Source organism: Mus musculus, chromosome 12, assembly GCF_000001635.26.
Source record: "Mus musculus strain C57BL/6J chromosome 12, GRCm38.p6 C57BL/6J".
Taxonomy (NCBI): Eukaryota; Metazoa; Chordata; class Mammalia; order Rodentia; family Muridae; genus Mus; species Mus musculus.
In genome coordinates this window covers 91671045-91696174 of record NC_000078.6, presented here as the reverse complement: position 1 = coordinate 91696174, position 25130 = coordinate 91671045, and the positions used below count along the sequence as shown (strand labels likewise).

Here is a 25130-nt window from a genome sequence, read left to right as displayed (position 1 = left end):
TTTGTATTATACATCTCCCTTTATTGAAGTGATTTTTCTAAGAACTTTGACTATTGTCTTTGCCCAGCTCAAAATGCACTCTGATGTGGTTTGACACATGAGCACCCATGAAGTCATCTTCATAATCAGAATAATGAGCACCTCCCCACACACACACACACAGTGGGGCCAACACCAGCTATCAGCCTTTCTGCTTTCTTTGTCCACAGCCCCTTCCCCAGACAGCCATTACTCTGCTCGCTGTCACTATGAATTCACGGTGTCTGAGTCTTATATGAGTGGACTCGTAAGATAGCCTCTCCATTGTTCCTGGTTCCTTCACGTGACATAATTCTTTTGAGCACAATAAATGTTGTTCTAATCCTTTCTATGAGTGAGTAATGGTCTACCATTTGCTTGTAGTATTTCATTATATTGAAAGAGAAAAACAAAGCTGAGATTCTTTAAATGATTTTTTGAGACTTTAATACAGATATTTAATTTCCCCTTCCTTTTCTCCCCCAAAAGCCTCTCATGTGTCCCCCCCCCCCCCGCCTGCTTTCAGATTCCTGGCCCGTTTTTGTTGTTGTTACATGCATACATACATACATATTATATTCATACATACATATATACATTCATACATACTCCTAAATACATAAATTCAACCTGCTCAGTCCATACAGTGTTACTTGTATGCGATATGTTTTCAGGCTGATCATTTGACATTGGGTAACCAATGGCCGAGTACTTCCCTAGAAAAAACTATTTCTCCCTGGACTCAGTATTCCTTAGTTGCCTGCAGTTCTTTATCTAACGCTGAGGCTTGGTGAGCTTTCCTCTATACACATTAGCACATCTATTGCTGTCTTCCTTGGATACACAGATACGTTTGTGATGCTTGAAGACCAAAGTCATTACTCCTTGTTATTTTGCCTCTTAGTTTATGAAGGCTAAAAATAAAATCCTCACCACTGGAAAGGCTGAGCAACCCTGACCATCTGGAATATAACCAGTTACAAGAAAAGGACTAAGCCAGGTGTGGTCATACATACCTTTAGTCCCAGCACTTAGGAAGCAGAAGCAGGGAGATCTCTGTAAATTTGAGTCCAGTCTGGTCTACAGAGTAAGTCTCAGGCCAGTCACGGTTATAGTGAGACTAGTCTATTAAAAAACAAGACAAAACAAAACACCCATAAAATGACTAGGATGGGCTGTGCTTTTTTGACTTTGAACTTCAGACTAGGTAAACAGTTAGTCAAGTGCTTGCTCCCTGGCCTCGTATCCCAGGGACTTGGAAATCTAAAACAAATAAAGCAGGTCACCCCAGGGTCTTACCAGGATGTTCAAGAGATCTACGCTGTCGTTTGCTGGGTTACCAGGCTAACCCAGGACAGCACACCTCTATGTCCCACCTGAGCTCATAAATCTTCCATGGTTTCCTGTACCTAACCTTTGACCGCTTTAACCTGGCGGCTGTAATTTACTCTGGGATGTAACTTTCCCTAGGGGGTGGTAACTATTGTTTAAATTCAATAAAACAAAGTACCTATTATTGATTGCCAAGTAGATAGTCTATATTAAAAAATTATGGTTTGTTTACAAGTTCAAACAATAGGATATTTTAAACTGACTATCACTGTGTAGCTCAGGTTGGCCTGGAAAAATGAAATCAAACTGTGTAACTCAGACTGACCTCAAACTTGTGGCCATCACCCTGTCTCAGCGTTCCAAGTGTTGGGTTACTAGGCATGAACCACTATGCTCGGCTCAGATTTCCTTCCTTTCTTCACCCTCTCTTTCTTTCCCTTTCCATGTTTCCCGCCTGACTTCCAGTTTTCAGATTTAATAAAAATGCCTATCAAAATTCCAAGTGGGCTAATAAGAATAAACAGTTTTCAAAAAAAGAAATAGACATGGCCAATAACTACTTTGAAAAGTATCCAGCATTCCTAGTTTTAAAGGGAGTGCAAATTAAAGTCACTTTGACATACAACTTACCACAGTGAGAACAGTTATCATCAGGAGATCTAACAAAACAAAAATGCTGGAGAGGGTGCGAGGCAGTGGCTCTGTAACAGGCGTGATGGCAGCACCCTTGCTTGCTTGTTCTCCTCTTCATGATGGTGATGAAGTCTCGGTGTTGAGGGGTGGCCAGCGCTTGCTGACCTTTTTCACAGGTAGGTGACTTAGCAGCTCGCTTCAGTGCACAGAAGTCTTCATTAGGCCACAGACGCTACCCTAGCTACAGTAACCGCTGAGCAAAGGCTGTTTCAGATAGGTCAGCCTTCCCACCATGCCTGAGTCCTGAAAAGACGAAAGCTGCTCAGCTGCCCAAAGAGCATTCTCATCAGGTTGTATCTGTGCAACAGGTTGGGCAGCTCCTGCCCGCCTGCCTTTCGGGGAAAGCAGCCTAGCCTGTTGGTACTTGTGCAGCTTTGAAGAGCCGGCCACAGACCCTGCTGATGTAAGGCAGATTCGAGCTGATTCATGTTCTCCCATCTGGGAGATCTACCCACACCCCATCCTTTACTTTGGATTTGAGTTCTCTGGCTATCCTGTTTCCCAGAGCTGTTGTAAGAAATTAACACAAACTAGGCATTTTAACACAGTACAGATTTATTCTTTTACAGTTCTAGAGACCAGAAATCCGAACCCAACATGGTTTTAGTGACTTCCGGCCATCCTCAGCACACTTTGGCTTGTTTTACGCTGCCTTCTTGCGCATATAGCATTGTGTTTCTTACAAGGAAAACACTGATTAGATTCAGGGGGCCCACCTAAATCCATCCTGACTCAAGATGAGTCACCTCTGCAGAGTCCACATTTCCAATTAACGTCCTGGAGGGCTAAGACAGTAGAGCCTGTTGATTAAAGAATACAGGTCAATCTACTGTAGAAGGTGTGCTAGTCAGCTTTGTGTTACTATAGTGAAATACCTGAGATTATCCATTTATAAAGAGGCAATATTTACCTTTGCTCGGTTTTAGAAGTTCTTGTTTGTATTAGTGACTTTTTGTTGCTGTGATAAAATATCATGACCGATGGCAAACTCAAGGGGAAAATGTTTATTTTGGCTTACATTTTGAGAGAGAGAAATCCCTGCTAGGGGAATTATGACAACAGGTGGCAGGAACAAAAAGCTGAGAAGTCACACCTCAGTCACACAAAGGAAGCAGAGAGAGAGAACTGGAAACAGGGAGGCCATAAACTCTAAAACACGCCCTCCAGTAACATCCTTCCTCCAGAAAGAATCCATGTCCTAAAAGTCCTATAACCTCCAAAACCAGCATCAGTGGGGACCAAGTCTTCAAAGGCCTGAGCCTGTTGACGACATTTCTCAAACCTCCATCTTCTCCACGATCACCTGCATACCCTAGTAGGAAGCCATGGCAGAGTAAAATCACATACCTCACGGCTACGAAGTATAATGAAAAAGAGAAGGGAAAGAGTCCCACAGCCGTCTTCAAGTGAACTTCAGACTGTCTACTAAATCCCACCCATTAAAGACTCTACGACCTCCCAGCGCCCACTAGGACTGAACCTTCAATAGGGACTCGGCAGAATCATAGCACCAGCTGGGTCCTAACACACACCAATTTTTGAATTGTTAAGTGGATATATGTGAAAGTTTGTTTTACCTTTTTCTCCACTTTTATATGTTTGAAATTTTCCATAATCTAATGAGGAAAATTCATTTTGCAAATATTCTCTTGAAAAGTAATTCAAAGCTGGGCATGGTGGCACACACCTTTAATGCCAGAGTTCCGGAGGCAGAGACAGGCAGATTTCTGTAAATTCAAGGCCAGCCTGGTTTCCCAGTGAGGACTCATCAGAGCATAGGTAACAGGGTTCAAATGCTCTCTTCAACACCAATGGATACTTGGTGTTTCTTCCTTCCCATTGAGTCTAGAGCAGCTGAAGGATTCGTCTCTATCTTTTTAATGCTGCCTGTTTCAGTGAACAACTGCGTCGCCTGTTCCTGAGGTTGGCCTCTTCCCAGATGGTTAGTGACTGTTCAGTATAATTGAGACTAAGAAACAACATACACAGCCGTGACCCCAGTGGACACGAGGACTCCTCTAACTTAGATGGGAGGACATGGGAGGAGGGAGCACATACTCGGACAGCTGCCGAGCTCCTGTGTGTTGCAGCCCTGCTGAAAGTTACAGCTTACTATCAGGGTGGGAGTCAAAGAGATGGTGAGAAGAGGTTAGTTTCTCTGAGTGACAGTGGTCACTCAGTTGTGATCAGCCTACAGGAATGTGAGTCACTGCTCTTCCTCTCTCAGCGAGGCTCCCCTTGCTTGGGAAGGTGTGCAGAGAAATGGAGCAAACCAAGAGCTTAAAGCTTAAGCCATGGAGATGCTACTGAAGATGCTTGCACTGGGAGGAACAAGCCAGTCAGCTGACTGTGACGGTCTCTGTTGTGTTTTGTTGGGAACAGGAGCATCCGTTGAGACTTTATGAAGGTATTGATTCATAGTATTCCTGGACAGGTTTTCTAAGAATGAGTCAGTAAGAATGAGTCAAAAAAAAAAAAAAAAAAAAAGTCAGTTCCTCAACTGACCTTTGAAATTGTGGTAGGTAAGCAAGGCGTGGTACTTAATCCCAGCACTCAGGAAGCAGAGGCAGAGAGATCTCTGTGGAGTTCGAGGTCAGCCTGGTCTACAGAGTGTGTTTCAGGACAGCCAGGGTTACACAGAGAAACCTTGTCTTAGATTTAAAAAAAAAAAAAAAGAGGAAGAGGGGGACAGTAAAGGTTATTAATAATAGTGAGCTGCATTATTGCTTGCTCTAACTTGCATATTGGCATCAAGTTTCTGATACACTCTGTTTGTATGCACACTGCGTTAGGGCCTCTCGTGTAATAAGTGGTTCAGATGCATACCCAGCTTAGCATCCTTCATTGCTCAGTAGCATAAGAGAGTATGTAAGCTTAGAAAAGACTCATGCAACCTACTAAACATTATTTCCTTTGGTAGTAAAAGAGGGGCTGTCTAGACATGACTTCTACATCACCGCCTTCAAGTCTCTGGAAAGATCCAGAAGGGAGGTCCGAAAAAATGTTAAGAGCCAGAGATTGGCAAGGAGCACTGTGAAATGCGGTTTTCTGGACATGACAAGGGTGGTGCACCCCCCACCCTCACCCCCACCCCCACCCGCCCATGCACCCACAGACTCACAGCAACACTGCTTACCTGCACCAGACTGGGCCAGCCCACCAACATTCCAGGGTCAAAAGGCCCTCGCCCTCCCCCTAGCTGCTACAGAGTTAATGGTTGCTGGGTCCCTTTTCACAGTGGTGTAGCCACAGGTAAGTCACCCTTGCTAAGTAAATAACTCCCTTCTTGCTTGTGCAAGTGATTCTGTATTCAGTGGGATGCACGCGCGCGCACACACACACACACACACACACACACACACACACCCCAAAGCATGAAAGTAAGAGAGGAACTTGTTGGGAATAAGAAAGATTTGGTGGGAGGGAGATAATGGGGGATTACACAAGGAACAATAGAGCAAAGTACTGTGTGAGTGAGAGAGAGAGAGAGAGAGAGAGAGAGAGAGAGAGAGAGAGAGAGTGTGTGTGTGTGTGTGTGTGATTGTGAACAAAAACCATTGAAATTATTTTAAAATGAGAGAGTATATGAGGCACCCTCAGTCTCTGTTGTAGGATATCATTTATCAAGCTGGCTCAGCAGGTAGAGGTACTTGGCTGCCAGTCTTGATGTGAATTACATTCCTGGGACCTGCATGGTAGGGCACAACTGACTTCCATAAATTGTCTATTGGTTTCTCCACATGAGCCATGGCATGCATGTATATCCCACCCAATCCACCGAGAGAGAGAGAGAGAGAGAGAGAGAGAGAGAGAGAGAGAGAGAGAGAGAGAGAGAAAATAAAGTGCAATTTAGAAATTTGTATTTTTAAGCATGTGTGTGGACTGATGAATACAGGTGCCTGGAAAGGTGTCACATTGCCCTGGGGACAGTTATGGGTTGTGAGCTGCCTGATACAGATACTGGGAATGGAACAGGGTCACCTGGAAGGGCAGGAGTCACTCTTTTTTGGGTTTTCTTTAAAGACTTATTTATTTATTTTATATGAGTACTCTGTAGCTGTCTTCAGACACACTAGAAGTTATCAGGTCCTGTTACAGGTGGTTGTGAGCCACCAGGTGGTTGCTGGGAATTGAACTCAGGACCTCTGGAAGAGCAGTCAGTGCTCTTAACCACTGAGCCATCTCTCCAGCCCCCTTTTTGGTTTTTCGAGACAGGGTTTCTCTGTGTAGCCCTGGGTGTCCTAGAACTCACTCTGTAAACCAGGCTGGCCTCAAACTCACAGAGACCTGCCTGCCTCTCCCTCCCAAGTGCTAGAATTAAAGGCATGTGCTATCACTGCCCAGCCAAGATTTACTCTTAGTGAATGAGCCATATCTCCAGCCTCCAAATGTAATATAAAATAATGATGATGATGATGATAATAAACAAAAATAATAAAGTCAAAACAGATTTTATTGATAATGTCTGGAACTTATAGAAAGGCAAGCTAAGATCTTTTTTTTTTTAAAGATTTTATTTAAGTATATGAGTCCACTGTCATGTCTTTAGATACACCAGAAGAGGACATCAGATCCCATTACAGATGGTTGTGAGCCACCATGTGGTTGCTGGGAATTGAACTCAGGACCTCTGGAAGAGCAGCAGTGCTCTTAACCACTGAGCCATCTCTCCAGCTCCCTGGCAAGCTAAGATCCTTGACGAGAATGTTTTAACAGTGTTTATCTTGGTAAATAGGTTCACAATCCTACTTGAAGAACAACCTATGTCAAGATCAGGGGCGTCCAAACTGTTTTCTTTCTTTGTTAATACAGCAGTTTTCAACATTTCCTGCGCCCTTCCCACTTGCTAGCAACACACCTCCATGGGGTTCTTTGACAAAACAGCTGACCCCAGTCTCTGCTTCACAGGGTTCTGGAGAAAAGGGCTAAGCCAATATGTAAAAAGAACTTTAAAGGCATGGAGTAGATGGTGAACGCTCAGGGAGTGTTGGTTTGTGCTACTGTCGTACCATTGGTACATTGTACTTTATAGTGAGGTCGATCCTAGAGCAGTGGCTCTCAACCTTCCTAATCCTGCAGCCCTTTAATACAGTTCTTCATGTTGTGGTAAACCCCCACCCCAACCATAAGGTTATGGTCATTGCTACTTTATAACTGTAATTTTGCTACTGTTATGAATCATGGTGTAAATGTGTTTTCTGAAGGTCTTAGGTATCCCCTGTAAATGAGTCCATTATCCCAAGGAGTCATGGCCCACAGGTTGAGAAATCCCATCGCTCTCCCCCCCCACCCCCCCAACCTCCCAGTTCTACACATAAGATTCAAGTGGAGGCTAAACCAAGACTGGTATGGGAAGCCAACATAGCCATACTTTTAACATACTTTTTGTTTGTTGGTTTGTTTGTTTCGAGACAGGGTTTCTCTGTATAGCCCTGGCTGTCCTCGAACTCAAGATCCACCTGCCTCTACCTCCCAAGTGCTGGGATTAAAGGTGTACGCCACCACTGTCCAGCTTAACGTACTTTTAATTAAAAAAGTTATATATTAAAAAAATGTAGTAACCCCAGGTTTCAGGTTCCCCTTATTTTCCTTTCCTCCTTCCATTGCTGGGGATCAAACTCTGGGCTTGTGCACTTGCCAGACAGGTGTTCGTCCGTTGAGCATCCCCCAACCCTGACCTACCTTGATTTTTCTTGACTGTGGTGTGCTAATAACAGTTCAATATGCTGATATGGAAAATATTCTTCTATATCATTAAGTTTAAAAAAAAATGTGCCGACTAGCACGTCAGGGGTATACTTTAGCCAGGGTGTGTTATTTTAAAAAGTGTATTCACTGTGGCCAGAAACCTAGGAAATTGCTAGTGGTGCTTTCCTTTGAGGAATGGGGCTGGTTTGAGGAGGGATGGGAAGTCACTCTTTATTTTATATTCTCATACATCACTTGAAAGTTTTCATAATGGAATCTTTTATAAATTCAAAGACAAATTTTGAGGACGGAGAGAAAAATACAATAATTTGCTTCCATATTAGTGTTTGCTGAGTCTAAACCATCTCCTCTCATCAAAAACAAAACGAAACAAACAAAAACCAAAACCAAAGTCCTTTGAGAAAGGGTAAACACACAAACTCCATGCTTGCAGATTCACAATATGTTTTAGCTTTTTAAAGATTTTTTTTTTTTTTTTGGGGGGTGGAGTGGGGGATTTTCAAGACCAGGTTTCTTTTTTTAGCCCTAGCTGTCCTGTAGACCAGGCTGGCCTCGAACTCACAGAGATGCCTCCAAGTGTCAGAATTAAAAGCATGTGCCACCACTGCCTGGCACACTTCACATTTTATAATTTGACCATCAATTACAGTTTAATGCAGTTATCCAGCATGAAGAAAAGGAAGCCATGAGAGCTGAAACTAGGAAACAAAGCTCCACCTGACCGCTTTTGACATTTTTTAAAAATGAATTCTCAAGATTAATGTTCAGCTGTGTGTGTGTGTCAGAGTGAATATTTACCATATGTGTGCCCTTGCAGGCTGAAGGGATTGTTGCGTCCCCTTGAGCTGGAGTTACAGTGTCAAGGGTTCTGGAAAGTAAACTCAGGTCCTCTGCAAGAGCAGCCCTCCATCTTAGCTGTGGAGTCCCCACTTCCCATGGGTCTTTGGGTTTTGGCTGAGTAGAGTTGAGTTGAAAGTTGAGTTGAGTTGAGTTGAGTTGCTGAGTTTTTGAGGCACAGTCTCACTTTGTAGCCCTGCCTCGTCTGGAACTCGATATGTAGAAAAGGCCGGCCTTGAGATTTGTCTGCCTCTGCTCATATTACCACCCATCCACTTTATGTCTTTATTGAGATAGGACCCTACTAGGCAAGCATCAGATTGTTGGCCATCCCCCTGCCTGAGAGAGTGCTGTGAGTTCAGGCACGAGTCCCCACACCTTACCTTAGCTTGTTAAAAGTGTTGAGAAGCTACAAGAAAGAAAGTTTTTTCCACTTTTGTCCCATAGACTTTATCTCATGAAATATCAGTTATGGAAAAGCTATACCATTTGAGAAAAGGTGTCTTGGTCTTAGGTAACGTGAAAGTGTTTTGTTTAATGTAGTGCAGACATGCTTGGTAGTGTTCTGGGACAGTAAGAAGTCTTAAATTCTGGCAAACCTGGGTCCAAAATCTGTGCTTTTTACTCAGTGGCTGGCTCAGCAGGAGCTTCAGTGAGCCCATCTGGGAAGGAAGATGTACCTCCCCACTAAGAGCATCTTAGGGTTAAGAGAGAGGAAGATCTGGTAAGTGTAGAGAGAGACTGGGCTCCCTAGAGTTCCCCTTCATCTTCTTTGAGTCCCCGGGACTGTTTTTGTTTCTGCACACCCACAAGGACCCTGACAGACAAGTCACAATGCACTCCTTCTGTCTGAGAAAGACTTCCTTTCAGGATCTACCCTCCACTAGGCTACCAGGTAAGTTACTCCACTTACCATGTGGCTCCGGCTTTTCCCTTATAGAAGTCTGTCTCAATAATGTGCATCTTATACAAAATATAGTCCATAGGCTGTGGGAGACAGCTGAGCAAACCATTTCTCTAAAATTGAGCCTACAGATTATTTTAGAAGTACGTCTGGTTCTCTCGATCTGGGCTCTTCCGGCTTCTGCCCCAGGGTAACCATTCACTTTCTTGTTGATTCGGTGTTGATAACTGAAACACAGGAGAAATGGACGGGCAGGGAGGACTCAGTCTAAAGTTTATGCTTGAGCATCTTTCTTTTAAAGCCACCTTTGCTTTCCGTTCTTGCAGTCTAATTGCCGAGGGTTATTTGCCTCCTTTAAGCACCTAGGCTCAAGATGACTTAGCTCAGAGTTCAGGAAGTAATCACAAAAGAAATCAGAATGAGCTCTCAGGCAGTGGCTCTGAAGAATCTCCCAGTCTGCCTTGCCTCTCCCTCCTCCTGGGTGTGTCTGCCTGGGAAGGCCAGTGAGTAACCTGCACTTTCCCCCCCTTCATCTTGGCCCTTCCCACCCAGTCAAGAGGACTGAGTGGCAGACAGGCAGGCAGGCAGCCTGCCGGGAGTCCTGTTGAAGCATGCACAGCGCACACCTCTACCCGCACCCACCACCAGGACCCCTCGCCATCACCTCCTTGAACCGGGAGGATCCAGAGCCCGGACCGGGGTTCCCAGGGGGACTCTGCTCACCTTGGTAAGAGCTACTCGCAACGGAGTCTCTTCACGGACCTCGTTTGCTCTCCTGTTGGCTTTCCTGTTCCATTGTGGTGAGGTGGGAGAGTTTCTGAGAGGTGCTCTGTTTGGCTAGTTCTCAGTGGTCCTGAGACAAAGAAATGTCTTTCTCGGGAGCAGTTCATTAGAACTTGTAACCTGATAGCCTGGCTTAAAGCAAAATTTAAGACACTCATGACTTCTGATTGGCATAACTTACCCTTTTGGCCTTGGGGAGGCCCTCCATGCCAAACTTCACGCCCACCTCCCCACTTCCCTTCACTTCAACCCCCCAATTGCTCACCAAGTAACCAAATAGGGTTTGAGAAAAAAAGGTGTTAAGGGCTTGTGGGCATTTTAATACATGGGCCCTACTGACTAGTTGTAGTATACATCTGATTGCTGTAGCTTTAAAGTAAACCTGCATGACATTTTGGCTGAAAAGCAAAGAGAAAATCCCATTTTAAAAGCTTTTACTGTGGAGAGGTGACAAGAGGTGGTGTTTGGGGTGGGGGACTTAAAAGATAAGTGAGTTTAATTAAATTTATGTGAGCCTGGACATATTAGATTAAATTGGCAGCATTCCAGGAAGAAAGAGGTCTGGCGTTTGATGTGGGCCTCCTGTGATATTTAAGGGAGAAAACGGAGATCTTTGTACTGTATGCTGGGGACTCTGAGGAAAGGGTCGTCAGACAAATGGAGGAGGCTGGGAAACAGGTTTCTTGTGTGGAGCCCTGGCTAAGGGCTCCTCTGTCTCAATGCTGTGGGTGAGAGTCAGTCAGAGCAATCAAGTAGTGCATTGTTAGCCAGCCTTGCTTCAGAGATTCTGAAAACAAGCCATAGAATGCACTGGCATTCGAAGGAATAAAACTGCTGCCTCTGGTTCCTGGTCCAGCCTCAACTCATACCTGGAAGAAGAAAATAAAAGAACACTGTGTGAAAGGCAAGATAAATCGGTGGGCGAAGTTAACCCGATCACACCAGCATCGCCTATTTGAGACTCGCTATGCTCTCAACAGCCCCGAGGAATTATCTCATGATTGCATTAGAGTGGAAAGACACGAAGCTGAGAGGCAAGCAGAACAGAAACTGTGATAGAAATTGTCCTAAGCTGAAGCACCTTGCGTGAACCTTGTGGATGTCTGGTGCCTCTCCACTGCATCTTGGTGCAGGCAGCACTGGCATTCTCTGTCCAAAGCAGCTGCCCCTACCCTACACCTGGGTTTTTTGAGCAGCAATGAGCAGCCAAAAACAAAACGAGCAAACAAATGAGGCCGGGAGAGAGAGCATTTGAGCCTACAGTTGGTTCGTGAGAGCAGAGGGGGAGGGGAGCTGGATGAATGGCCTCCTCATGCTCTACCCCACCCCCCACGCCTGTCTGCAGGAAGTTCTGTGTGCCTTCTGCTGAAGAGTTGGTAGCCTGCCTTCATTGTCATTATCGGTGTTCCTGGGGTGATAATGCCAGATGTTTGCTTCCTTATCCACGTGGCTTCCCTTCGGCTAATTAAAAGCTGAGGGTGATTGAGTGCCTGTCAGCCAGCTCTTCACCTTCTGATCCAAGGATGGCACTTGTTTCCACGCCAAGTGGTTGAGAAGCGGAAGTGAGAAACCCTGTGGCGGAGTGGTTTTACCTGGAAATTACAAGTTTAAATCCATGACTGTCCAATTATGACAAAGAGCCAAATGGACGAGTACCAAGCCAACCCAGACGGCGCTTAGCACTGAGAGCCTTTCTGGCTCTGTTAAGCATTCACACACTGGGTACTTCACCTTCTGGTAAAATTACATCACTCTCCCTGTCAAACCTGCCTCTCTTCCAGACCCGGAACTCTGGGACAGAATGCGTTTTGGAAGAGAGTAGTTGACTCTTCCTGTTGGTGCTTTAGTGACCCAGGCTTTTGGATTGAAACAAATAGGATGCAGTGCTTGATTATTTGGCTTTCCCAAGGCTTCTTCATGGTGATCTCCCCATCTCTTATAATCCTCTGGTGTGTCGCACTCTCGGTGCTTGGTATGATAAGCATTGACCCTATCCGGCAGGTGAAAACTAGGCTTACGTTAATAAGTCAGAGTCAGGCGATTCGCTCAAGGCAGCTGGGTTACGTGCTCCCCCTTCCCACTTGAGGAATTCCCTCCGAGGAGCCTTCAGGCATTTCCTAGTAGAGCTGTCTCCTCTATTGTGCTGTTGTTCTGGTTTCTGGAATTCTCTTCTTCTCCCACCCCATGCTGTCCAGACCTCACAAGTAGGTATTTAAAGCATCCCAGTGGCAGTGGAGAGTGACACTCTCCAAAAGGTCATGGTGATTATTCTAAAGCCAAACAAAGCAGAAGCCGCGCCTTAGTTTGTGGGATGCGATATAATAACTGCGGCCGCATACATGTCGGAACCTAGATCTGGAAAAGCAGTTGGCAGATGCAGTCCAGGCAGCTTTTGCCTGTTTCCTAAGTGGTGGCAGTGGGGCAAAGGAGGAGGAAGCAGAGATAGTGTGAAGAAGCCAACTAGTGGAGCCAGCAGCCCTCCGCTAAAGTAGAATAACTAACTGTCAGCCTATGGTCTGTATTCACATCCCAAGCTAAGAAGAGACAGTGGGGAGAGAGGTTTGCCCTGACTACACCCTCGGGTCAGGCACATCTTCAGGTGCAGCCAGATGGCTCTTATTTGGTGCAAGGCTGAGATCATAAAGCTTTTAAGGTGTGAGCATGCATATGGTGTGAGCATGCGTATGGTGTGAGCATGCATATGGTGTGAGCATGCATAAGGTGTGGGCATGCATAAGGTGTGAGCATGCATATGCAAAGCACAGGCAGAGGCAGGAAGAGGGATTAAGCTTTTGGGGGTCTGGGGGAGGGGTTGGTTTTTCTGAGACAGGGTTTCTCTGTATAGTCCTGGCTGTCCTGGTACTTACTCTTTAGACCAGGCTGGCCTTGAACTCACAGAGATCCGTGTGAGTGCTGGGATTGAAGGTGTGCACCACAGCTGCCCAGCAAAAAGAATATTTCATGCATATGACTATTTTGACCTGCTTTGGCCAATAGAAATGCAGAAGTAAAAGTGTGTTCCTTAGTCCAGATCTTGGGAGACGTCATACACATGTGCTTGCTCTCTTGGAATAGACATTCCATGAATGGCTTACAGAGGCTCAGTGATGCCCTTCAACCAGCTGATGGGATTGTACTAGCCATCTGTCCAGACACTTGAATTGGCCCAGCACAGATCAGACAGACCTATTCCCCATCCCCCACCCCCACAGACCCATGACCAACAACGAGGGCTTTTTGTTTTAAACTAGAATTTAGATTGATTTGTTATGTAACTCACAGCTAATGGATACATTTGGTCTACCTGCTCCTGGTTCCTGCACACAATTTTGTGTCAACTGATGTCATCATAGAATTGATTTGGTCAGCGTATGGGATTCTGTTACCTTGGTGATGGGTGAGGCGTCCTCAATTTGAGTGTCCCCATTACCATGATGGTTTTAACAGTATGGGCCTGTATCTTGTGTTAGGGTATTTCGTCAGTTATTTGTTGGGGACTTAGAATCTGAAGATCACAAAGTTCTGGTGCTTGATCAAGATTAAAAGCCTGTGACTGTGTGGTTTTGCCAATCCACTGGCTTGTCATTACTGCAAATACAATAATTCCAGTTTGTCCAGTACTTAAGACAGTGGCATTTGGTGTTTCCAACTCTGATAGTGACTCTAATTTTAGCTATAGAAATGTACTTTATTGTTGTCTTCAGGGAAAGCACATTGGCCCTGATGCTTGATGGGAAAAAAAAATCACAGATCCAGATTGATAATTAGAGTTGTGTATATTTCCCCTGTGTAATATTTCCCCTGTGTAATATTTCCCCTGTGTAATATTTCCCCTGAGTAATATTTCCCCTGTGTAATATTTCCCCTGTGTTCCCTGGAGCTGAGGTCACAGGAATGTTTGGCATTAAGAAGGGAATAGGAGTCTAGATCTATGGTATAGTGAGGAGAACTATCAAGCTCTCTTATTTTTATTACATGCTAAGGAAAAGCAAACACTATTTATCTCTTAACTACAGGTGGACTCTTACTGTGCTGGATATACCAGTTGTTGCCACAAACAACTACAGGCTAGGTATACCTTTAATCCCATATTTAATCGCAGCTACCTGTGAGTTTGAGGCCAGTCTTGTCTACATAACAAGTTCCAGGGCTACATAAAGAAACACTGACTCAAATATATACATAGACATATAGATAGATAGATAGATAGATAGATAGATAGATAGATATAAAACACACACACACACATACGCACAATAGATAGATAGATAGATAGATAGATAGATAGATAGATAGATAGATAGATATAAAACACACACACACACATACGCACAAGCACACAAACTGACGGATCCCTGTGGCATACAATAATACCCATTTCCTCAACCTTCTGTGGGGAAAGGGCATGTGAAGAAACCATACCATTTCCTTCTTTGGAAAGGATCAAGGAGCCATTGTTGAATCCCCTGGCAGCCAAGAGGCAGCCAAGGTCCGCCTTTGGAGCGAATCTTCTTACTCCTGGTAACATGGAAGTCACATCAGACTCCATTGGGATCTGTCTTTCAGATGAGCTTTCATAAGAAAGGAGTGCTGCAGAGAACTGGCTGAAATCTCTATGGAATGCCTCCATCTCCACCCTCATTGTCTTCTCAGTCATAAGTGTGCAGGTCATTCCTTTAGCTGTCTCTTCTCCAACTCCAGGAGAGTAGCAGGAGGTGACATCATTACCCCAGGTCCTATGACATTCCTTCCTCGTCATTTTTGTTATGTCTGGGTAAAAAGTGACCAGTTTCTATCTACCCTGGTTCTTGGGCTCTTTCACCAGATCCCGACTCAGACACTATGGTTAAGATGTTTGGATGAGTGTCCTTTCCTGGGAGCCAATCTCCCCGTCTTTAACGGTAGCCTGAGCCTCCAGTTGAGGTAGGAGATCAGTGGTCCAATGCCAGCTATAGCGACATAGTTAGACCCTTCTCCGAGTTGGCTACCAGATGAGGTCCTTGGCCCGAGGATTTTGGTTCAGGCTGCTAGCCGGTAAGCTTCGCCTGTGACATTCTGTGCTTTTGCTTCCATGTGTTTTGTCAGATTTACCTCACAGGCCAGCACAACTAAGATGCAAAGGATATCATGTAGTAGTCAGCTCGGAGCAGTGTCTCACTATGTAGCTCTAGCTGGCACTGAACTCACAGAGATCTGCCTCTGCCTCCCAAGGGATGGCTTGTTCCACTCCACCTTAGTTTTTGAGACAAGGCCTCTGACAGGAATCAAAGCTCTTCTTTTGCTCACCCAGCAAACAGTCCCCCAATCCCCTCTCCTCTCAGCTCTTTTGCTTGGCAGTCTGATTGCTGCTGTCCTGTCACCGATAGCTTAAGGGATAGCATTACCTACTATGGCGTCTAGCCTCCTGAGAAACTCCAATTTCCCATGTCTGGGCTCCATGGGAAATGAGGAAGTTGAGCAAGGAGGTGTGTCTGACAACATGAGATTTCCACTCACAGTGTAAGGAAAGAAGGCTGGATTAGACTTAGGCCATCTCTAAGGTGTGTTTTCTAAAGCTGGTACCTTGACCCCAGAAATGACCTGGGGTGTGGGAACTATTTCAGAGGGCCTGGACACGGCTTTTTTGTGTATTTTCAGAGAACTACCTGGCGTTTCTGTTGCCGGGGACTATAAATGAGGGACATGGCCTCAGGTTCAACGATTGTGTGACACCATTCTCTAGGACAGTGACTGGCTCTCAACCTTCCTAATGCTAGGACCCTTTAATACAGTTCATGTTGTGGTGACCCCCCCCACCACCACCATAAAGTTATTTTTTGTCGTTACATCATAACTTCAATTTTATTAATGTTGTAAATCAAAAGCTTCATTTAAATAAATGATGTGTTTAAACTAATTTGTGGGAGGCATGAGAGCTTTGGAGTGGAAATTTCTAGTGTTGTTGTTTGTCGAATGAAAGCTGGCAAGTTATCAAACCATTGCCCTCGCCCAGCGCATACAGCATCTACTGTTAACTAATGGAGACTGCGATGATCATCTCGCATAGACTGTTCTCTGGTGTTGCCTTTGCCGATACTGCATAATGTGTTGTGGTTTTAGCAATAACTTAACCTCCACCTCCTCCTTCATGCTTAACACCAAAGGCCAGGCCTAGCCTGTTTTCCATGAAAACACAGGACCCACATAAGGATGTGTAACCCGGCGGGCACTGGGTGGGTGGCATGATGAGATGCCAAGAGGACCGCACTCAGGTAAGCAGGGTTCTTCCCAAGTATTTCTGCCCCTGCGCAGGGGCAGGGAAGGGTTAATGTTCTCTCTGGGAGCTGCAGGGATTTGGATCTGGATCTCCACAGAGCTGCCCGAATCACATTCTTCCTGCTACTATAGCAACAGGTTGAGAATTCTGCCAGCATTGTCCCTGCCCACTGGAAATGCTTGAGTGCGGGTAACTTCATTGTCTGGGGGGCAGCTGCTTTCTGCAACGACTTCTTCTTTCGCAGAACCAAACCTGGTAATGCACATCTAGAGCTAAGAATCCTGGGCAGGCAGGGAGAAATATTTTCATTAGAGGGGCATTTCAAATCTTTTGTCACTTAAAGAAGTGTAAGGTGGGGAAGGAGCAGAGGTTTAATCTATAAATAGCACATCAGAACATTTTTCTGCATTTTTCTTAAATGGGGCATTTCTTTTGAGAGATAACCATGGCCACATTTGGAAACTTTCTTTTATTATTTTTGCTAACATAGAAACAGGCAATGCTCCTGAATGACTGTTGAGTTTGGAGATGCCGGAATGGCCCAGGGTGTAGGTTGTTTTTCTGACTAATATACCTGTGTCATTTACTGACAAGAGCTCAGAAAGAATGAGAAATGGAGAGGTTCTTTTTTTTTTCCTGGATGGGGGGGGGGGGCGTCATGATGGGCACACTGGGCAGGAAGGTCGGTGAGTGGTGTGAACTTTAGCAGAGGTTTCCCAAACACGTCAAAATGCTGGCCTGTTTGTCCCTTGGAGTTGCAGCTTGGGGTCTCTTTGTTGGGGACAAGGAAAGCTCTAGACTTCAGAGCTAATTGTAGTTCTTAGTGGGATAATGAATAAAATTAGTAAACCTTAATAATAAAAAAAGTATGTGTATTTGCGATTTGCCTCTCTATATATGTCCTTATATATAGAGAGAGGTACCTGTGTGCCTGGTACCCATGGAGGCCAGAAAGGGGCATCAGATTCCATAGACTGGAGTTACAGGTGGTCATGAGCTGGAAATAGAACCTGGGTCTTCTGGAAGAGCAGCAAAGTACGGACTTTAACATCATTTCAGCTTAGTTGATTTTATTGCACCGTAGGATTATTATCATTCCTACAGCCCAGTTTTTCACTTCAAGGCCTAGAGGATGGCTCGGAGGTTAAGAACACTTCTACTCTTGCAGAGGTCCTGAGTTCAATTCCCAGCAACCACATGGTGGCTCACAACCATCTATAATGAAGTCTGGTGCCCTCTTCTGTCCTGCAGGCATATGTGCAATCAAAATGCTGTATACCTAATAAGTAAATAAATCTTTAACAAAACAACAACAAAACCCCCAGTATGTCGAGCCTTTTTTTTTTTTTTAGAACGAGCACTGGGTTTGGGGGTTTTATTACTAAAAATGCATTTGGAGAGGAGGGGAGGATCTTAGTGATAGAGCAAAGCACACGCCTTGGGTTTAAGTCCCAGTACCTCTCCCCACCAAGCATTTTAATTGTTTTTTATATTAAAGCCAAAACACACCATTTCAAAGCAGTCCAGGTTTCAGTATGTTTTGTAAGTGTTCACGCCCCATCATGGCAGGCCTGAGTTCTCTGGTATTCCCTAAACTGCTGTCCTTGCCTATGTAATTATAGGGGTAGTGTGCCCCAGGCCAGAGCCCCATGGCTTATTCTAGCCAGTAGTGACTTTGGCAGTTGATATGGGGATTTTAATTCCATCATATAAATGAGAGAAAGTGATTTCTAGGCTCAGAGGTGGAGGCACACACCTTTAATCCCAGCACTTGGGAGGCAGAGGCAGGCGGATCTCAAGTTCCAGGACAGCCTGGTCTAGAGGGAGTTCCAGGACAGCAGATAGTAGTGGGCTTTTTTTCTTTTTCTTTTTCTTTTTCTTTTTCTTTTTCTTTTTCTTTTTCTTTTTCTTTTCTTTTTCTTTTCCTTTTCCTTTTTCTTTTTCTTTTTCCTTTTCCTTTTCCTTTTCTTTTTCTTTTTCTTTTCCTTTTTCTTTTCCTTTTTCTTTTAGTTTTTCTCTCCCCCCGCCCCCCCCCCCTTTTTTTAATGTCATGTGAATGGGGACTCTGGGAAGGGCCCTGTGTAGTAGCCCTCAGTGGAAATGAGGTGAATCACTGTGCCCACCTAGCTTTATGGAAGGAAGGCCCATAGTCAGGGGTCTGGTGATTTGCTTCCCCTGTCTTTCACCTCCTTCACCTCAGACCTGCAGCCTCTGGGTTCCTTATCACTGATCAGGTCGTTAGGCAGGTTTTCATTTTCCTTGACTGGACCGAAAGGCCTTTGGGTCAGAATTTACGATGTGAGGGGGGCCTTGGGTGATCACACAAGAGTATCAGAAGGGAAAAGGTAGGCAGAAGGGTTGGGGAGGAGGGGAAGGGGTCAGGAGATGGAGAAACACAGGACTGAGCCTTGGTAATTATGTTGAGTAGGTCATAGCTAATCCTGCCCATTGCACCTGGAAACAAACAAAACAACAAGAACCCAGGGGACCATTTAGATTCTAAGCCCCAAGGTTTGCCTGCCTGCCTGGAAGGAAGGGTGAGAGCCCTCAAACAACCGTCTGTAGTGGGATATGGTGCCCTCTTCTGGTGTGTCTGAAGACAGCTACACTGTACTCATATACATAAATAATTCTTTAAAAAAAAAGTTAGGGCAGGTAAAACTGGTTGTTTTTCTTGTAGTCCTCTCTCTAAAGAGTTAGTTGTCTGAATGGATGTTCCTGGTGTCACCTTTTTTTTTTGTTTTTTGTTTTTAAAGATTCATTTATTTATTTATTATTTTATGTATATGAGTACGCTGTTGCTGTACAGATTTGTGAGCCTTCGTGTGGTTGTTAGGAATTGAATTTTAGGACCTCTGCTTGCTCCGATCAACCTCACTCAATCCAGAGGCCCTGCTCGCTCTGGTCAACTCCACTCGCTCAGCCCCTGCTTGCTCCGGACCAAAGATTTATTTGTTATTATACACAAGTACACTGTAGCAGTCTTCAAGAGCACCAGAAGAGGGCGTCAGATCTCATTATGGGTGGTGGTGAGCCACCATGTGTTTGCTGGGAGTTGAACTCAGGACCTTCGGAAGAGCAGTCCGTTCCCTTACCCCACTGAGCCATCTCGCCAGCCCCCCCGGTGTCACTTTTACCAACACCCAGTGGCACAGAACTGTCTATAGCCTGCCTATCTTTAAGCTTGGTCCTATACCCACACTAAACAGATTAAGTTCTAGCCAGGTTCTAAGCCACCTCCCTGAGCCTCTTCAGGAAGAGTGACTAAAACAAGCACATACTCTCTTCCTTATAGACAGGGATTTCAGTCAAGAATGGAAGGTATGTCTGATGGTGGCCCTTACACCTCCTGCGCAGCCACTACACACACACACACACACACACACACACACACACACACACACACACACACGTGTGAAGTTTATGGCCTTTATACATAGCTGCATAGCCACAACACACACGTGTGTACCTTATTTACTTATGTAGAGGAAGTATGGTGTCGTGTTGGCCAAAGACCAAGAAATAATTGAGTTGACAAGCAGCCAAGTCACAAGGCTCACATCTTCCCAAGCAGTGTGGCTGTCCCTTCCTTCACGCCAGCAGTCATTAAGCTAGGTCGTGGTGCTTTCCTAGCCGATGCCCCTCGGATAGTTCCAGAGAAGGTTTGCTGTAGACGCTCTCCAGCTTCCCTAAGCTCTTGGCCTGTTTGTGGACTTATTCAGGAAAACATAGTAAATCAGATCCATTTATTTTCGGTGGGAAATCCTCTTTCAAACTCATGACAACATCTCTCTCATAGAATTGTCAGGAGACACAAATATCTAACAGTGTGTGTGTGTGTGTGTGTGTGTGTGTGTGTGTGTGTGTGTGTTAGGACTGGCACATTATAATAATTTTGTTATTGCTATTTGGTTTGGTTTGGTTTTAGGGTTTTCAAGACAGGATTTGTCTGGGTGGTCCTGGCTGTCCTGGAACTCACTCTTGTAGACCAGCCTGGTCTCAAAAGCAGAGACGTGTCTGTCTCTGCCTCCAGAGTTCTGGGATTAAAGGATCGCCAGCTGTTAAATTTGTTTGTTTGTTTTTAACAGATATTTCTAAGAGACAGCCTTTTATCTTTCAGCCGTTTCCAACCGGAAACATTTCTTCCTATTTGGTGTTCTTTTGGTATCGGGGTTGTATGGGAACATCTCAAGGGGGAAGACGAGAGCTGAGCTGAGCAGAGGTGGCCAGGCAGGAATGTGGCGTTGGAATCCCGAGCCCCACAGTCTCCGGCAGCTACACTGCTCTTGCATTATGCTATGCCACTTTTGTAGTTTGTAATACAACGTGTTAAAGGACTACAAACCCTTCTCCATCTTCTGGGAAGTCAATCTAGGTTCTGAGCTAACTTTCTTCCCTTCTCCACGTCCTCACATGCTTGCTCTTTAGCTCAGATCCCAGCCCAAACCTGACGCGTTGAACAGACGTAGGCATAGACGAGGAGGGAAGGCCGACGAGAGTTGCCAGAGGACTTCGTGCTAGAAGCAGACAGGCAGTCACAGCACCACTTGACGCTTAGAGGAAATGGCTTTTAGAAAGTCAAAGAGCAGATCCAGATCGACTCACAGGCATCCGACCCCAGAGGACTCTCAGGCTTGTGAATCACAGGACCTGGAAAGAGGACACAGGAAAGGAAGCAGGACCTTTCCTGTTGTCTCTGCCATGGAAGAGCTGACAGCACGCTACGAATGGTCAGGAACCTTCTCCATCCCTAGTCCTCTAACCCAAAGCTGGGCGAAGTTTTTAAAATGCTTTCTAAAAACTGTCTGGTGGCTTGCATGATTACATTTTGTAATGAAAAGAAGGATGAATATGAGTCTGAGAAACATGGATATGAATTTATCCTGTCTGTACTCCAGGATCTTCTGAACCATCTCCCTTACTTTAAAATGTAGAGTTGAGGATTTATGGTATTAAATGAATTCTGTAGCCAAAGGGCAGGGCTTCAGGGGCCTGTGTACGCAGTCTCCTGGCCTTTGCCTTTCCCATCGTTATCAGAGCCATTGTTTTGAACTGTAAGGATGATGACCTGTGTGGAAGATACTCAGATGACACAGCCTTTGGCTTAGCCTCTTTCTGTCTTTGGCACTTATATCTGACTGTCCGTGGGAAAACTCATGTCTGTTTTCAAAAGAGTCCGCAATGGGAAAATTTACAGTTCCTGTCTTTCCCATTGAGGGAATCCCATAGACTTTGCCTTCCTGAATATATAGCTTTAATTAAAACGGTATTATTCTTGCTCTCCTTTATTGTCCAGAGAGTGACCTTGTAAGACTGCTGCTTAGTAGGACTTCATCCTTTACCTCACTGGTCCAAGGAACGGTCAGCTCTGAGAGCACACAGCCTAGATAATCCACTAAGTAACTTTTAAAAAATTCTCTTAACTAAGCAATGCTCCAAATTTATATAGATGTAAGAAAGAAAGTAAAAGGCTACAAAGACAGTTAAGAACACTGGCTGCTCTTCCAGAGAACCTGGGTTCAAGTCCCAGTACTTACAAGGTAGCTCACAAGCGTCTGTAACTCTAATTCCAGGGACTCCAACTCCTTCTGGTCTCCACAGGCACTGTGTGTACCTGCTACACAGATAAGTAAGACACCCACACACATAAAAATGTGAAAAGAAGTGAAAAGAAAGCATAAAGAACTATTCGAAGAAACACTGTCCTTCAAAAACGCAGTAATTGCTAAAGACTCAGCAAAGCCTCAAACTGTAATTTAGATCTAATATTTGGTGTTTCCTTCTCTGTTTAAAACTAGTAATAATGACTGTGACAACATCTCGGTCCAAGCAGGAGCAGGCACCAGGCAGCGTGAGAACTATTTCTCCTGAGATCATTTGATTTTCCTAGTCCTGGGAAGTAAATACAAGTTTTCTCATTTTACCACTACAGACACTGAGACCCAAAGTTACTTAGTCTAGGGGGCGCTTGACAGTCTAGATCCAGGACCATAAAGCAGGGCAAGCGAATGCCAGCGAGCACTTGTACAGCTGGTTCTCCTATTGGGTCAGCCTGTTCTACCCGGCCAGTACTGTGCAGCAGGTAGCTGTCTGGAGATTTGAAGACATAGCGCACTAAAGCTTACCAGGGAGAGAAAGGCACCCATCCCTACTCTCCCAACAACCTCTGCATATCCATAAAGAACTGTGTTTTCTGGGCATGTCTGTTCCTTGAGAATGGCTCTTCCATTCACTCTTGTATTTTTTTCCTGGTCTGAAAAACTGCCCATCTTTTCTGGCTCCCTCTACAGGCTGCAAGATACTAGGCTCAGAGGCTGTTAGGCACCAAGAGGCTCGATGCGCCTGAGCGCCCTACTGGTAGCACACCGGGGCTGTGGTTGTGCTTTCTCAGCTCAGTCCTAAAAATAATTTCTGGTCTGATCTGAATTGCAAGATATCAGCCTTGATGGTGACTAATGATCATAATAATGGCTAAAATGTATAAATTTCTACTTCGGAAGTCTTTTCTGAACCAATTTATACTCAGTAGACAAAAGCCATTCTTCTTCCTTACAATAATAAAATCAAAGACATAATAGCTCTAGATATGGTCTCCTATTTATCAACCTCACCATGGCATGCAGTATTAATCCTTCATGACACATTAAGAAATTTAAGCCAAGCTTCACTGTCAGACACCAGCCAAAGACAGTCGGATCCAGACTTCTATATTATACTGTCATGCCCCTTTAAAAACAGTTTGCTCATCAGCTTTAATTCCAACTGTTTTGAAAAAAAAAAAAAAACACACTCACTCAATGCCAGGAGATGAAGCTTTGCCACCACTTGGGCAGGCGGAAGACAACGCTGGCATTCTGAAGGCACTTCCAGAGAGATGCCGCCAAGGGCTGCCTCCTACTCCACTCGCCTCTGCCAGGGTTTCCATGGTTCACCAGCTTGGGCACCTTCAGAGGCATAACGTGCTATTTTGTCAGTCTCCCTGCTTAGCGGTTGGCCCCAGAGGACCGGAGAGCATGCTCACTGGGATGAGTCCCCAACATCTTTCCAGTTACAGCAGTGTTTCTTAGCTGTGTGCCTGCTAGCTGTTACTTAGAACCCTTTTAAACTACCTAATTACTGTTTGCCCTAACATTTCAATAAATCAGCGCTTGTTAGAATAGCCACCAGCTGAAAGGATCCTTGGTAGGGTTCTTGGGCACAGCTTTGGGACTCTCTGCTGGTGCTCATTAAAGCGTTAGTGTTGTGTTGTGCTTATACTGTATTGGAGATGCCCAGTGTTAGCTACATTTTCCCCTTTCCTCTTGGCCCTAAAGGCTAGTGAGAGGAACATATTATTATTTCTCCTGGACATATCAGAAACCTGTTTTTAAAACTCATCCTGCTGTAATCATGGACAGATGAGGCCAGAATTTCTTGGCGGTGAACTTTCTGTTTCTATAATGTTATTGTTCAGGCTGTGCTGGGTACCACTGTGGTTTGAATGTAGAAAGTCCCCGATAGGTTTGTGTACTGGAGCCCGTCATCACCTGTTTGAGAAGGCTGTGGAACTATTAAGCAGGGGGGAGCCATGCTGGAGGAGATGGGTCACTGATGGTGAGGCACAAGCCTTCAGGTTTTATAACCCCGTCCTACTTCTCTGCTTCCTGACAGTGGCTGTGGTAGCACGCACGTACACACACACACACACACACACACACACACACACAGAGAGAGAGAGAGAGAGAGAGAGAGACAGAGAGAGACAGAGAGAGACAGAGAGAGACAGAGACAGAGAGACTAAATTAATCTTTTTTTAAAAAGTAGAAAAATACAAATTTAACACAAGGAGTAGTTACTACGGGTTAAACTGCTCTGAATAAAACTGAAGGAGCGCTTATAGAAGTAGGTTAGTAGGTTAGTAGGTTAGTGATACCTGACTACCACACTCAGCCACCATGATCATCTATATCACTGGTTCTCAAACTATGGATCACAAACCCCTTGGGGCTCGAATGACCCTTTCACAGGGGTTGCATATCAGATATCCTGCATATCAGATACATTATGACTCATAACAGTAGCGGAATTTCAGTTATGAAGTAACAAGAAAAGTAACGTTCTAGTTGGAGGTATTACAACATGAGGAACTGTACTAGAGAGTCAATACATTAGGAAGGTTGGGGACCACTGTTCCACATCCCTTCATAAACTGTAAGTGAAAATAAGCCCTTCCTCCCTTAAATTGCCACCTGTCAGATCCCAGCAATAAGGACTATGGCCAGTACAGTCATGGGTATACATGGAGACCATCCAGGAAAGAAGATGTGAGTTAAGGAACCAGTAGGCCTCTTTGGTTACAAGCAACAAAAATAAATATTGGCCAACGAGAAATTTGTGGGAGAGCCAAGCTCAGAAAGGGGCAAGAGCCCACACAGCTCTGTCCCCTCGGCAGGAGCCTGTAGATGGTTCCTTCTGAGTGTCACCCTCTCGATGAATGAACATCATGCATTTTTATTTCCATGAAAAAAAAAATGTACATGAGGCAGTTCCCAGGAAAAGAGCTTTATAGTAGACAATGCTCCCAAGTTTCTTTCTTCTTCTTCTTTTTTTTTTTTTTTT

At 44.8% G+C, this 25130-nt stretch overlaps 1 protein-coding gene and 1 long non-coding RNA gene across 15 annotated transcripts in view, besides 1 other annotated feature; one reads left to right on the top strand and one right to left on the bottom strand.

The window, feature by feature from the left end:
• The window catches only part of Ston2 (stonin 2), a 153428-nt gene that overhangs the window by 90262 nt on the left and 38036 nt on the right, over window positions 1-25130 (top strand). Inside the window, exon 1 of one of the 12 annotated variants that reach the window (XM_006515381.4) lies at window positions 9683-10220. The exons of 10 other annotated variants lie outside the window; for them this stretch is intronic. The gene's annotated coding sequence lies outside the window, so the exon portion shown is untranslated. Of the gene's footprint in view, window positions 1-9682; window positions 10221-24555; window positions 24723-25130 lie in introns of those variants that run through there. One more of the 12 variants, XM_011243985.3, reaches the window with a different exon arrangement.
• Window positions 6539-14377, bottom strand: Gm16876. 3 transcript variants are annotated; one of them, XR_001780665.2, is made up of 3 exons: window positions 11358-12777; window positions 10217-11145; window positions 6539-9720 (listed from the first exon to the last, which is right to left on the bottom strand). It is a non-coding gene; the product is annotated as a predicted gene, 16876 (long non-coding RNA). The 3 variants fall into 3 exon arrangements; XR_003950226.1 differs by having other exon boundaries at window positions 10217-10346; XR_872911.3 differs by having other exon boundaries at window positions 10217-14377.
• Window positions 15092-18598: an enhancer, noted in NCBI's record as "VISTA enhancer mm815". NCBI's record gives its function as "enhancer in: midbrain (mesencephalon)[5/10] | forebrain[6/10]" and the evidence as "EXISTENCE:transgenic organism evidence [ECO:0001131][PMID:17130149]".